The 14,726-nt window shown below is 31.1% G+C and overlaps 1 non-coding gene across 1 annotated transcript; it reads left to right on the top strand.

Annotated features, from left to right (window-relative positions):
* The first annotated feature begins 253 nt into the window (after positions 1–253).
* Positions 254–359, top strand: LOC128280292 (small nucleolar RNA R71). The gene has a single exon (XR_008270472.1). It is a non-coding gene; the product is annotated as a small nucleolar RNA R71 (small nucleolar RNA).
* The last annotated feature ends 14,367 nt before the right edge of the window (positions 360–14,726 follow it).

Genomic DNA, 14,726 nt, shown 5'->3' with positions numbered 1-14,726 from the left:
TCAATCTTTTTATTGAGAAGTTCTACCTGATTTGACACAGAATGGCGAGTCGACGTTATAAGCGTCAATTTGTTTTCGTTGGCTTTGTCCTCATAACTTGCCACTATAGTTATTCAGTGACATCTCCTCTATAAACTCATATACATCTTCCGGTGTTTTATTGTTGATGGTTCCGCCAGCAGCTGCGTCAACCATTTGCCGAGTCGAGGGATTCAGACCATTGTGGAATGTTTGTACTTGAAGCCAAAGCGGTAACCCATGGTGAGGGCACCTTCTTAGTAAGTCCTTGTATCTCTCTCATGCATCGTAAAGTGTTTCTAAATCCATCTGCACAAAAGAAGAGATATTATTGTGTAATTTAGCCGTTTTAGACGGCGAAAAGTATTTTAGTCAAAATTTTTCAATCATTTGTTCCCAAGTAGTGATTGACCCTCGTGGTAACGAGTTCAAACACTGTTTAGCTTTGTTCCTCAATGAAAAGGGAAACAACTGAAGACGAATGACATTCGTCAGAAACGCCATTGATTTTAAATGTATCATAAAATTCCAGAAAGTTTGCTAAGTGAGCATTAGGATCTTCATCTTACAAACCATCAAACTAAACAAACTGTTGTATCATTTGAATTGTATTGGGTTTCAGTTTAAAAGTATTTGCAGCTACAACAGGTCTAACTATGCTAGACTCAGTTCCTGTTAAAGAAGGTTTAGCATAATTATACATAGTACGTGGAGCAGGATTTTGATTAGCCGCAATTGCAGGAGTTAGCTGATTGTTTTGGTTTTCAGCCATCTCTTCAGTTGGGGGTTGAGTATCGTCTTCTTACTTGTTCTCCTTGTATCTTAAGCTGCGCCTTATTTCACTTTGGTTTCTACGAATTGTGCGATCGATTTCTTCGTCAAAAAGTAAGGGTCCCGACGTGTTCTTTTAGTCATAAACTTTAAAAACCTGCCAAGAGAAAGAAAAAGTAAATTAATAAACAATGAAATTAAATTGCAAGAAAAATAAATGGTTAAAGTAATAAAAATTTAGCATTCCTAATATTTTAGTTCCCCGGCAACGGTGCCAAAAACTTGATCGCGTGATTCATAACAAGTAATAAATATTTATAATGAAGATCAAACCTAGACTAACTATTATCATGACGAAAAGGCAAGCGAACCTATCGAACAATAGTATAGTAATGGCAAGACTGGGATATCGTACCCAAGGGAACCAAAAGTACTAGTAATAACTATCTTTTTATTATTTAATTTAGAAATAAAGAGGGGTTGTTTATTAAAGTAATTAACTAAAGTAATTAACTAATTAAACTAAAGCACAGAGAAAATTTGGAAAAAGACTTGAAGAAAAGTAATTGATAAAGACGACACCCAATGAGGAATCCACCTAGATTTCACTTGTTATCTGACTCTGAACCAGATGATTTATTCACTTGACTTGATCCGTGAGACTCCCTAACCTATATTATTATCTCTTTCGAGACTAATAATGTCTAACCCTCAGTTGAATTAATCAAAATCTCTTTCTTAATTAAAACCCTAGGGAAGCAGTAAATCGATCTATGGACTCCCATATTAGGTTTCACCCTAATCCGGCAAAATCTCATAACCCTATTTCTAGGCATTTGATCAACTCCGCTTAATTATGCCAAATCTACTCTTAGACAGGGACTTTTTCTCCTTTACATAACCACATCAAATCATGAATTAATACCCGGAATATTAACTCAAGCATTAAAAACACATAATTAAGAACAAATCAAGTATTTATCATACAGTTCAGATAATAATAACAAGATCCATCATAGGTTTCAACCCCTTTAGGTATCTAAGGGGTTTAGTTCATAATAAAATAAGAGTACATCTCAAAAGTATGAAAATAACAAAACATAAAGAAAACTCTAAATCTCTTGAAGGAATTCTGAGAGAGATATTCAGTCTTGGAGTAACTCCGGCTTTTGGGATGGATCGTCTGGCTTTCCTTCAAGTAATTACCGGCGTGTGGTTTTGTGCTCCAGAAAAGTTCTGGAGAGGGGCCCCTTTCTAAGTCATACTTAGGGTGTTTATATAGGCTTTGGATTGGATTTCTTCCTTCCTAAGTATCATTTTCCGTGTAAAATACAACTCTTTGAAAAAGGGACACGCCTGTGTGCCACGGCCGTGTGACGTGATTGCCAGGCCATGTTCGATCCGTTAAATTGCAGAAGCCGTGTGGGTCAATAGCTAGGCCATGTGAATCGTGAAAGCCTTGGTCGACACCCTCAAAAGACACGGGCATGTGAGCTGCCCGTGTGGCAAGGTTTACGCCGTGTCATTTTCTTGATTTGGTCCGTTTTGTCCCTTTTTGGCTCATTTTTGGCTCCTTTTGACTCTTGGTGCTCTCCTGAGTACAAAACATGAAATAACCGGATTAAGAGCACCAAAATCCACAAATCTAGTAATAAACATCCATAAATACGCTAGGTATTTGGGGTAAAAATATGTATAATTTGGCGTTTATCAGGAAACTAAAATTTTCTATCTAATAAAAATCGGTAGAATTTCAATTCCCAAAAAATAGAATTTATGTAACGACTAGATAGTCAGGGGTGTCGGAAAGTACATTCCCAGGACTCCGTTCATGAAAATCAGAATAAATATTTACGAAGCTAGTTGTGTTGTTAATTAGGTTTCGGTTAAGTAAATTTGCATGAATTAAGAATTATTATAGTATAAGGACTAAATCGCGTTTAAGGTAAAAGTTAATTTATAATTCAAAAATAATTAAAAGGACTAAACAAGCAATTGCACCATTATTTCTTTAGGTGGGACTGTTAGTGAATTATATATATAAATTATATGTAAATTTATTTTTATATATTATAATAATTAAAGATAAAATATGTAATCTTAATAATTACGTAAATGTATATATTATATAATAATATAAAGTCTAATAAAACAAATAGGTAAAAGAAAAGAAATAGAAAGCCAAACAAAATTTAGAGAGAAAAAGAGAAAGAAAGAATAAAGGAGATGCACAGCCTCAGGGCTCCAAATTTTTAAAGTTCAATTGGTTAGTCAATTTAGTCCCATTTTTAGGTAATTTGTTTATTTTTGGAATCCCGGTACTTTGGGCTATCCGACCCGTGTTGTAATTTTAGCATTGATTAAGTTTTTAAATGTTGTTAATGTTGAATAGTTCTAGTATTAGGGATTAAATTGATATATTTTAAGCTAGAAATAGAAAAGGATTAAATTGTAGAATAAATTGTAAATTTTGAGTAATAGGGACTAAATTGTAAAGAAATTAAAATTTAGTGATTTAAGTGAAAATATGGAGTTAAATTTAGTTTAAAGTGAAATTTGTGTAAAAATATAGAATTAATTATAAAGAATAAAAAAATAACCTCGGTTTAGGGACTAAATTGAAATTTAGGCAAATATTGAGTAAAAATTAAAATATTCAATATGAAATTGAATTGTGTTGTATTGATGAATTTTAATTGTTTTAATTTCATAGCTAACATGGTACCAGAATCCTCGATTAAGAAGGGTAAGGATAAAATCGACGTCAAATAGCTCGGAATACACGGTTTGTATTTCTATAATTCGAACTTAGTTACTAATTGTTGTATTTTGATTTAATGCATATGGTAAGTGGTTGAGGTGAGTATTTGGCACTTTGATATTGAGTTGAATTAAAGTTGATTGAAATGGATTGGATTGGTATATATATTATAAATGTATTGATTAGTTGAATTGAAATGAATATATATATGTGTAAATGTGATAATGTGCAAATATGATAATTAGATATTAGTTGTATTTAGAAAGTGAATTGGAACCCTATTAACTATATCAGGCTGAGTCAGATATAGATGGCATGCCATAGGATAGGAAGAATTCAGGGATTTCTTCGACTTCGAGTCGATGAGGTACTAGGTGCCAATTTACTTCGGTTTAACCCATGAGACACTAGGTGTCAATTTATAGAGCGCTGGGCGTAGTTACTACTTCGAATTTATCCGATGAGGCACTGGGTGCCAAACTGGTGTATTGGTTGGATTCGTGTAACCGTCCGAGTCTGAGTCGTGTTAATAGGGGTAAATAAATAATTAAGTTCTATAATTGATATTGAAATGGCATGGTATGAGAAGTGGAAGTGATATAGTGAATTGAAAATAGAATGTGAAATATGTTGTAAATACATAGAATATATGAGTTATATACTCATGAATTGAATATGGAATGGATAATACTATTGTTTAAATGAAATGTGGATTGATATGTGAAAAGCTATTTATATAGCTAGAAATGTGTATTGAGATATTGGTTAAACAAAACAAATATGATAGCATGTGAAATTGAAATAATGGTATATGGCAAATATAAGCTTGGACAATATTATATTCATATAATTCAAATTATGCATTTTTGTATCATTATATTCTTAATTGTTCGAATTATAGAAATATCTTTGAGTTTTACTCAGCGTATGATTTTCTTTTTCTATGCGCAGGTTAGATACTTCACTTTTGATCGCCGATTCAGCATTTAACAACGATCCCAAACTCAAATGTGGTGATGTTTATCTTTTATGCCGGCATGTACCTAGGATGTCTAAATGATAGTTATAGTGTGGATGGATTGTAAATGAGGTTATAAGTGTTACATTGGTTTTGTATATATATATATATATATATATAAACATGTGTTTGTGTTTGAAGCCATAGTATGGTATGGTAAATTGAACCAAAGTTTGGTATGTGCATGTGAATTTAAGTTAATGTTTTAGGTAGATATGAGTTAGGCCAAATTGATGGATTTTGGCATGTTTATAATTTTAATTTCAATAATACATTGATGATATGTTTTTATGATATAAATACGGTACCAATGAGGGTACGTTGGTTACGCACCTAGGATGATTGTTTTGGCACGTTTTGAATGTGTTTGATCGTGTTTTGAACAAGTTAAATGAACGGTTGTTGGGTTGTTTAATGCCTAAGCGAGTAGGAAATGGTAAACATCTTGTTTAAGGCACATTTTAGGTCCACACAGCCAGACACATAGGCGTGCGACTTGGCCATGTGAGACACACGGCTAGTATACGAGCATGCGAGACCATTTTGAAGGGTACACGACCTAGCACACGGACGTGTGACTTGGTCGTGTGACCCAAGTTAGAGAGTCATACGGGCACAGACACGGGCTAGGACACTACCGTGTGTCCCTACTTCGAATACCCACACGGCCAGACACACGAGCGTGTGACTTGGCCGTGTGAACACTGTAGTTAAAATTTTTCTAACTATTTTCTAAAATTTTCAAAAGTGTTCGATTTAGTCTCAAATTGTTTCTAAAGTGATTTCAAACCCTTAAAGGCTTTAATAAAGGACTTTATGCATGATAATGATGAATCATTTTATGATTTTGAAATGTTTGAAATGAATGATTAGATTATGATTACTCAGTAATACTCCAAAATCTTATTCCGGCGACGGATACGGGTTAGGAGTGTTACAATTTATTCTAGAAAATAAATTTCCACTACTTTTATGGTAAAATAGCAATATTGAAAACTAATGAAAGACTTTTGTTTCTCTCTTTTCTAAGGTGTATTTAAAATCTACCAGTGCAATCTATTTATAATGAGAGTTGGGAGAATTCTGGTAGAACTTGTAGAACCTAAATAGTATTTATTTAATAAAAAAGCCCTAACCCCCTAATATTTAAGAGAGAGGAGCAACAACTCTAAGTAAAAATACTAAGATTTGTCGTCCCTTTGTTTTCATCAAGAGAAAATTGAGCCTCTCCCACACTAGGTCTAATTATATGTGCTTCTCGGACTTTTAACCAACACTTTATAATTTACTCCAACCCAGTGCACATTTTTTTCTATTTCCTTAAGTAAATATTATTTTCTCAACCCAATTCTATTTCCGTTAAAATCATGACAACTTTACCGCAAAAGAATTTATGAAAAATATATTTAATTTTTCTACATTCAACGGATTCACAATGATCAATTAATTTAAATCTATTTTTGAACTTCAATTAATTAATTAATAATTCGAAAAACCATAAATTAATTCTTAGGTCATTTCCATACTTAGTGAGAAAATCACATTCATTTTCGAATGTAACCATTTCTTGAACTTTATCATTTTTATCAATTTTCTTCATTTGATTCAATATGCAATTCATTTCTGGTTTTAATGAGCTGGCGGAGGGATCGATTAAACATGTCTGATTAGGGCTCAAATGATTTATAATTAAATTATAGCTTTTCGCCTATTAATTATAAACTCATTTAGTCATGAAGTCATTACACTAAAGTATCGTGACTGAGCTCTCCCAATGACATACCATTACAAAAGTTACTCGATCAGTACTCGTCCAATGATATTGTCATAAGTATTTTACCCTAATAGGATATCTTTAATCTCTTTGGGATAAATTTATTCTCCCAATATGATCATATTTTATTTCATGGTAACCATTACATCTTCCTTCATGAAAAGTCAACTACTATCACATAGTAATTAAGTTATTCAACACAAAGAGTAATGACCATGGTTACGTTTACTTTTCATCTATCATTAATGCTAATGAGAGAATATCATTATAATAACCCGTTTTCATTGGTACTTGAAAACGGTGATTTTGGAACCCTGCATTCCAATGATCGAGTTGGTAAATATTATAATATAATATTGACAAGTCCATCTAGTATTATATTAAATTTTGATCTAAAAATTTTATTGAATTGATAGTTAATCAAGGTACAAGGACCTAATTGTAAAAGTAGTAAAAGTTTAACCACTATAGATTTTTAGTTTGCTAAGGGTTCAATATGGAAAATTACCCTTTTTATATGAAATGTTAGTGATGGATGACAATATTCTCCTCTTAAGTTAGCTTAATTAACTTTAGTATTAAGTTAATCAAGTTTAAAGTAATTAATTAAGGGTTAAAATATTAATTAAGGTATAAAAGGAATTTTTAAGGGAAAAGATAAGACATTTTTCCTCTACTTCATCTTTCACAGCTAAAGGAAAGAAAACCTAGGGTTCTTTCATTTCAACCTTATTTCTTTAATTGGTAAGTGATTTCAAGCCCATTTCTTATAATTTTTATGTTTTTGGAACCCCACTAGCCCAGGGACTATTTCACGAAACTGTTAAAGTTAACTAAAGTTTTCATTGATGTATTCATGAATCTTTTATAGTTATTTGGTTAGTTTTGAAGCTTAGATATGTTAATGGACTAGTTTGTAAAGTAAAAATTGCTAGTTTCGAACTTAGGGACTAAAATACAATAAATTCAAAAAGTTGCATGGAAAATTCTGTAATTATATGTTTTAATGGACTATAAGAGGATAGAACTGAGATAGGTTTTGAAATCGGAGCTTAAATTTGAAAACTATGATATTTTCGATTTTAGGGACTAAATTAAAATATTGCAAAACTTGAAGAATTATTGCATAGATGAAATTGAGTTGTTAATAATATGTTATTAAATGACATTTGGAATGGATAATTAATTTAAGTTATGGTTTAGATCGAGATATACAACAATCAAAAGATATACGCGGTAAAAGGGGAAAATACTGACTAATACTTGACATCTAAAACATTAGTGTTTTGTTAGGTAAGTTCATATAGTATAACCAAGTTCATATAGTATAACCAGGTAAAATTGTTGATCAAAAAGGGGGAGGGAATAGATACTTAATTTGGGGTTTGATCTTTTAAATGAGGAGTTATGTAGTTGATGGGAAGGTTGCTGTTAGGAAGGGCTACTGCTGAAGGATTAAAGTTTGTGTTGAATTTTAAGAACTTATTTTGGATTATTGTAATCTTAATTTGCTATTTTATTTGCCACTTGATGACATTGTTGTGGAACTTATTTTTTGGTGAATGGATGCCTATTATTGTCGATGCATTTATACCTATGGTTGGTTTTTTATTGATGCAAATTCAACTTGGCATTGATGATTAATTTACTTAATTATTTTCTAAGTTTTTGAATTAATGAGAATATGCTAAAGATGAGGTAAGGTTACTTGTTGATATAACTTCCTATGTTGTATATGTTTTGTTCAATAAACTGTCTAAAAGGGAGATTGTTGGAAAATATGAAATAACTAAGATATACCTGAGGAAGTGCCCACTTCCTAAGGTAGTGCGAAAAAATTGACGGCTTTCATATTTCTGAGACTGACAATTTATTGAACTTAACTTTTGCCATCAATGAAGATCATATTACTTGAGAAAATATATTTGGATAATCGGACCAGATCTTGCTTATCTAATCCCTTAGATCGAGGATATTAGAACGTTGATATCTTAGTTGCCAAGAGTCCTTATTTACTTTGTTTATTATTTTTCTATTGTATGCAACTTGTTTAGTTGTTGTTTTATAGAGACTGATATAGATCTTCGTTATGTTAGCAAGTCTTGAAAAATACTATATAATTGAGAGACTTGTATAGGTTATTGTACAAAGATTTGAGAACACTTAATTTGTTCAAGTGAGAAATATTATTTGTGAGAGTGTATTTGATTGTAAAACTTGTGTTGTGTTTTTACATGCTAAGTTTACATGAGTGAACTTAGTGGTAACAGTATCAGTCTTCTAGAATACAAAAGTGAGGAAATTGTCACGAGGTGTGTTAAATTTAAGTTCACTTGTTTTAAGTATTGAAAATAATAGATATTTTTACCTAAACTGGACTCTATAGACGTAAGTAAATCGAATTACGTAAACAAACTTTGTTTCTCCTATTTTTATTATTTGTTTCGCAGTAGCTTGTCTTTGTAATGGCTTTCATGCCAATAGATCTAATAAGAAACAACTTTACAAAGGTGTGAGTTGAGAGTCATTTGTTAATCCTCGTAATTTAAAAGCAATGGTGAATTATGTTTTCCCGTTAGAAAAATAATTTTGTCTTCGGTTCAGTCCCACGAATCACAGGCCATCGGTGGTTGCATCGTGGGATGAAATGAGAAAGGCAGAATGATGTAAATCATTGGTTAGAAATATGTCATTCAATTGATTGGTCCAACCAATCTCCTCAACTTGATCATTGACCGTCGAAGAGGCTTAATTTTCTAAAATACGACTTCATAAGCATAAATAAATATAGACATCAATCATTTCAACCTTTTTCCCAACCATATAAATAATACAAACTACTTTCAATATGTAAGCTACCTAAGAGAGACACCCACTTATGAAATTCATGATGATTCCACCTTTCAGGATGGAAAAAAGAAAATGTTTAACTATTTTCTTTAAAAATATAATTAATCTTAAGAATTTTAATTGTTGTCTACCGACGCCGTTTAATTTAATCTATAACCTGTACTTGATCGGTGATGGGAAAGAAAGTCCATGGTAAGATGGGGGTCATCATTTGTTTTTGACATTCTTTTTCATTTTGGTTCACAAATTAACCTACAAGTTGTAGGGACCCAAGTGAATCAACTCATTTTGTCTTTGCAATCAATGGCATTGCTTAATTTCTGAAAGAAAAACTCAACCCACTTATCACTCTTATTCTATGCATGTGCATGTTTTCACCAAGAGACATAATTATTGTCTCACACTTCCTACATTCTTGCCTACCCATACTATATTCATTCAATGCCTCTATATCATTCTTTTCCTTACATCCATGGCCACACCAGGAGAGGCAGAGGTTTCGCCCAAAAATGGTCAAATTATAACAATACTATAATAAAACTATATTTTGATTTTTTTTAATTTATAATTTGATTAAATCTTATTATAAAAATATCGATTTCCTCTGTTGTCGAAAATTTTTTCATATAAATTATTAAGATATAAAATGAAATAATTCATTATAAATACTTTTAACTTGTGTGTTTAATATTACTTAAGAGCGATAAACCACAAAACTTTAAAACTTTAATTGCGAATTAACTATAAACCCTTTTTTTTATGAAGTAATATTCACACTTTAATTTTACTATTCTAACCAAAACCACTTTTAATTTTAATATAAATTTCTTCATGTGTGTCATTATATATAAAACGTAAAATGGAAAATTTATTTTAACACAATTAAAATGTTTTAGAGAAGAATGTGATCCTAAATTTTGAGAATGACAACACATAGTTTTAACCATATGCTCCTTGTTGGCAAAACAGTGAATTATTGCTGAGTTTGGAAGAAACAAGCATGTAACTAATGTCTAAGGTCGCTATTGTTTGAAGGAAAAACTGACATTGGTTTTCAACTTTTTGGATTAATCCCCCAAATAATAAATCCAAAGATCACACCACCTCACGCGCCGCAACATCACACAATCTAAACCCTCCATCAGATGTTGTGAATGAATCATACGGATGAGAAGAAAAGAGTACGTGAGGTGATTAAAATATAATTCAAAGTGGGGACATACGTAGGAAGAAAGAGGGGCCCGACATAATGTCGGGTGATGATTGAAGGTGTCCCCACGTCATCTTCTCCTTCCTTTCATTTTAATTTGCCTTCGCCAGTTGCCGGTACGAGGCTCTTTCTTCCACGTGATTTTGGTCCCTCTTTCTTCCTATCCTTTTTGTCTTTTCACATTATAAGGTTTACACAAAGAAATTGTTTTTTATTTCACGGTCAAATACAAGTCATGATGTCCGGTTGGAACGAAGTTAAATAGTATGTTTTAATATAATAAAAATATTATTTTATTATTTTAATAATTTTAAATGATAAAATTAAATTTTTATTATTTTTAAGAGATTAAATTATAATTTTATTATTAATTTAAAATTTTATAAAATATAAAGGAATCTAAAAATAATTTCTATTTTAAAGAATTCAGGCCGCCAACGAACCTGGCTCTACCACTTGTATACAATTTCATGTTTTGTAGTTTCTCCTATTTAAAATTTATTTATTGATTTCTATTACTTTACCAATAAAAGAATTTTTTCTATAATTTATATATCATTAAAAATTTTATACAAGGGTACCCCATCCATATATTATTTGACCAACTTATAGATGTAAAAACTTTTAATTTTAAAGTGAAATATCTAAATAATAATAATAAAATCCAAATTAGGCCAAATTACCATTAATAAATGGTATTATCATTATCCAGCAATCATATATGGATGGGGTACCCCTTTCAATTTGTCCCATGTGATTCTCACGTGAAGAAGACCCCCCCCCCCTTCTAAGTTGAGTTGAGACTAGACTTGCCATCGTCCCCTTTAATGCCATCGTTAATTGTTCAATGATTTGTTGTTGGTGAATATATGGTTGGCATTATTTTGATTGGGTCCTCCCATTCCCAACTTTATTACGACTCTTTTGATAGACTCTTTGTATATATCAAATCATGTTTTTATTAATTTGGGTGGTTGCTGAAGATCCAATATTGAAAAACTTTCACCTTCACCGACTATCCAAATAAAACAGTACGTCCTTATCAAATAGAATCTAATAGACTTTCCAACTTTTAGTTACCAACTTGATAGGCCATCAATGCCCTCTCCATTTTTTTCATTCTCCACATCTAATATCAATCACAATGCAAGGCTCTCATTCTTTCGCGGAGGAGGCGGCGGGTCACCCTTTTTACTGATATCACAATTGATTTTCGATTAGTCAGTTAAGTTTAGATAAGTAAATTGATAAAAAAAAAAAGTATAAATATTAAGGACTAATAAAATTATTTTACCTTTGACATCATTAGCTTTAATCGTAAAATTAAACTAAACTAAATTTTTAAATATGTATATATATATATATATATATAGAATCTCAATGTTATAAAATTAAATTTCAAGAAAAAATTAATAGTTGTATTTTTGGTTGTGCCTAGAGATAAAAAATAAAATTAATTTCTGCTTATATTGATTATATGCATTGTCATGTTTAATTACATTACCAACCCATCATCGCGTGATTGTGAATATCTTATAAATTGATTTTGCTGTTGTAATATATAGAAATAAATTCCACAGGCTAGCCAGGTTGTATGAAGTTGAATCCTCAGGTCAAACCTCAAATATTTTCAAAAATAAACCCCAAATAGATTTTAGTTGGTCCCTCGTGCAAATGGGTTTGAATAATATTTGTAGACGAATCTGGAAATCTTCCTCATTATTATATATAACTGCCCATCATTAGATTCAAAAACTTTAATAGAGATTAAGATGGGAGATCTCATTCTCTTGTACTTACATTTTCTATTTAACTCCAAATTGCTATAAAACCTATAATTTATTTACAAAAGACTTTTTTGCTTGTGAACTGCGACCACTTGCACAGCAACAAGCAAATTGCAATTCCTACTTTATTTATTTAAGAAGTTAAAACTAGAATTATATATTTGATTTTTTCCTGTTTTACTCTCGTGACATTAATGGGAAATTCTAAGTTGGAAACAGCTTGGATTATTGAAATTAAAGTTATAGAATGATGCATCTTTCTAACTAACAATGATTGTAGAGTTAAAGGTATATATATATATATATATATATTAATTTCATTTTAGAATCTTCATTCATAACATAATTAAACAAGATTGGGTACACTTTTGAAAGAATATGTATAATTAATCACTATCCCTAACTTATATGCAAAAGTTAGATGCTGATTCAACGTTAAGATGCTTAAATCGATGAAATTATTAATTGAGTTACTATCAATTTTTCTTAGCATTTAAATAATTAATCATTAGTAACTAATTATGCATTAACCTAGGTTCGGGCAAGTTGCGTCTCAATTATTACCACTCATGTGGGATTTTACGTGGCGCACGAATTTTCATGCAACCGACGGACAGCAAAGACACGTGGATCTGGTTTACTCACACGTGCACTTTCGGACAAAGTTACCTTGCATTTGCTGGATCCTAGTCAACGGTCAAACCCAAATCATTATTTGCCTTACTACTTTGAACTGTATGTACCGTTTCCTCCCACCTTCACTACCGGTTCCCTCGGTGACCATACGTACAAACATCTCCCACCCGTTGGATGATCAAAAAAGATTGAATCCCAGCCGTAGATCATGTGTTTCCTCACACGTGCATGTGAAAACCCTAATTTCTCTCCACTAGAAAGTGGTTTAAGCTTTAAAACTGTAAAGCCAGCTTCTTTCCCCTTTGCTTTTCAGTATTCTGGTTTGCAGTGGGTCCTGCATGTCGTCCAACCTGACCGGATGAGCTGGTCACCATGTGATTTAACTGCTAATCAAATTATATTTCTTGTTTTAATCGGTTTTTCAGTTAAACTCCGAGTTGTAATGCACGTGTTAGATGTACGGATCAAGTATATTGACATGTCTATCCTTGTTCAATCAGGACTTGCTAGTTATTATAATGATTCATTTTTAAGTAAAAAAAAAAGAAGAAGAAGAAGAAGAAGAAGAAGAGGAATCTGAATAGTTTAGAGGATTTTATGTGGGAAGCATGTTTGGTTGGTGGAGTTGCAATATAATTGGGAATGACAAAGGAATATGATGGCACATGATGATTTAATCATTTAAAATAAACTTTAGTATATAGGAAGGTTATTATTAGCTTCAACTTAACTAATCATGTGATTAACTTCCAATGATGAAAAATGGGTTTCCATCCATAGTATTATTAGATGAATCCACTTGAAAAATATTAAAATATAAAATCCCACAAATCCATGCAAAACCCTTCCTTTATTAAATAAGATAAACCCATCATTTGTAGTAACCAAAATATGTGCTTGGTTGTAAACGACCCTTTGCTTTCTTCTTTTTTCCCTTACTTTTTGGGATTGATATTTAAAAAAAAAAAAAAAGACTGGATTTGGGGGAAGGACATGGCCTACTTGTAGTATTAAAATTCGAGGAGACAGTGTTAAGCTGGCATGAAGCTTTTCTGTTCAAAGTCGTATCTTAATTCAAGCTTTATTTGGAGAGATTGATAGTTAGGCCTTTAGGGTTCCCAAAATTGTATGGTATTTAAAAAAAAAAAAAGCCTTTATTCATATATTGTTTAACTTTTCACTTCTTTTCTTGTATTTTAATATACCATTCTTTATTTAAGAATATGCTAACTCGCATATACAATTGTACAAATCAATTAATTAAGAATTTATTAAAATGTCATTCTATATATAGAGTAAGTTATATTATTATGATGAGGTTTGAAATTTTTTATAATAAATTTTAAATATTTAATTTTATTATTTCATTAACATGTTGGTTCAAATATATTTTTATATGAATATTTTAATTTTTTAAATCATATGTCTAGAAGAAAAGAATATAAAAGTTCTATGAACAAAAATAATAATAATAATAATAATAATAATAATAATAATAATAATGAACATTTTTAAGTGTATGTGACAATTTTAGAAAAAAAGGTAAAATTCTATCTATATTCCAATGTCAATGGACCTAATTCAGTTTGATAAAGGTGGATATAAAAGGAACCACATGCACTGCAGAAAATGTCCTTGTCTCATGTCTCCACACTTTTACAGAAAGCACGTACAGTTCTATTTTTTTTTTTAAAAAAACCATAAAATAGAATATAAAAAAGAAGCTTTAGAAATAACTAGCATTGTTTTTCCTGGGAATTATGATCTTTTTCATGCATTTCACTACTTCATAATTACCATTTTCACTACTTTGCATCACTTTTAACACTAAATGTATATATTATTTTCAATGCTTGCTCTGATATAAAAAGCTGAAATGCAGACAGAAATTTGGAGAAAGA

Source organism: Gossypium arboreum, chromosome 8, assembly GCF_025698485.1.
Source record: "Gossypium arboreum isolate Shixiya-1 chromosome 8, ASM2569848v2, whole genome shotgun sequence".
NCBI classification, from domain to species: Eukaryota; Viridiplantae; Streptophyta; class Magnoliopsida; order Malvales; family Malvaceae; genus Gossypium; species Gossypium arboreum.
Note: the sequence above shows the minus strand (reverse complement) of the source record. Positions and strands in the feature narration are given on the sequence as shown.